Below are 1,302 nucleotides of genomic sequence, written 5' to 3' on the forward strand. Positions count from 1 at the left end.
ACACCCCTTCGTCTCCTCAGTTCGTCTCCCACTGCGGCTGGGGACGGAATGAAGTTTGGGGGGCTGCGGCGGTGCTTATATAGGACCTGCCCTACCCCACGATTCTGGCAGCTGTGTGTGTGTGTGTGTGTGTGTGTGTGTGTAATAGAGAGAGAATAATGTGTGTGTGTGTGTGTGTGTGTGTGTGTGTGTGTGTGTGTGTGTGTGTGTGTGTAATAGTGAGAGAATAATGTGTGTGTGTGTGTGTAATAGAGAGAGAATAATGTGTGTGTGTGTGTGTGTGTGTGTGTGTGTAATAGAGTAATGTGTGTGTGTGTGTGTGTGTGTGTGTGTGTGTGTGTGTGTGTGTGTAATAGAGTAATGTGTGTTTGTGTGTGGGTGTAATAGAGTAATGTGTGTGTGTGTGTGTGTGTGTGTGTGTGTGTGTGTAATAGAGTAATGTGTGTGTGTGTGTGTGTGTGTGTGTGTGTGTGTGTGTGTGTGTGTGTGTGTGTGTGTGTGTGTGTGTGTGTGTGTGTGTGTGTGTGAAGACAAAGCAGTGTAGGTGAAGAAATAATAATGATAACAATATAACCAACTCTTGGTCTATTTCCGTCACGATAAAGCGCTAGCATTATTATCTATCGCGTCTAGTAAATAGATAACAGATAACGATGTGCAAGGACATGATAAGCGATAGATTTGAACATTTTATCTATCTTTCATCTAGCCTAATATTTCACCTCTTGTCACTTTCCTCTGCTGGCTAATATTCCTAAGCTGAGAGAGGCTTGGTATGTTTCTCTGGCCTAATATTTCACCTCTTCTACTTGTCACTTTCCTCTGCTGGCTAATATTGCTAAGCTGAGAGAGGCTTGGTATGTTTCTCTGGCCTAATATTTCACCTCTTCTACTTGTCACTTTCCTCTGCTGGCTAATATTCCTAAGCTGAGAGAGGCTTGGTATGTTTCTCTGGCCTAATATTTCACCTCTTCTACTTGTCACTTTCCTCTGCTGGCTAATATTCCTAAGCTGAGAGAGGCTTGGTATGTTTCTCTGGCCTAATATTTCACCTCTTCTACTTGTCACTTTCCTCTGCTGGCTAATATTCCTAAGCTGAGAGAGGCTTGGTATGTTTCTCTGGCCTAATATTTCACCTCTTCTACTTGTCACTTTCCTGCTTGGCTAATATTCCTAAGCTGACACACGCTTGGACTCTTCCTCGGGCCTAATATTTCACCTCTTCTACTTGTCACTTTCCTCTGCTGGCTAATATTCCTAAGCTGAGAGAGGCTTGGTATGTTTCTCTGGCCTAATATTTCA

Source organism: Coenobita brevimanus, chromosome 109 (genome assembly GCF_032717465.1).
Source record: "Coenobita brevimanus isolate Jiangsu-jjx chromosome 109, ASM3271746v2, whole genome shotgun sequence".
NCBI classification, from domain to species: domain Eukaryota; kingdom Metazoa; phylum Arthropoda; class Malacostraca; order Decapoda; family Coenobitidae; genus Coenobita; species Coenobita brevimanus.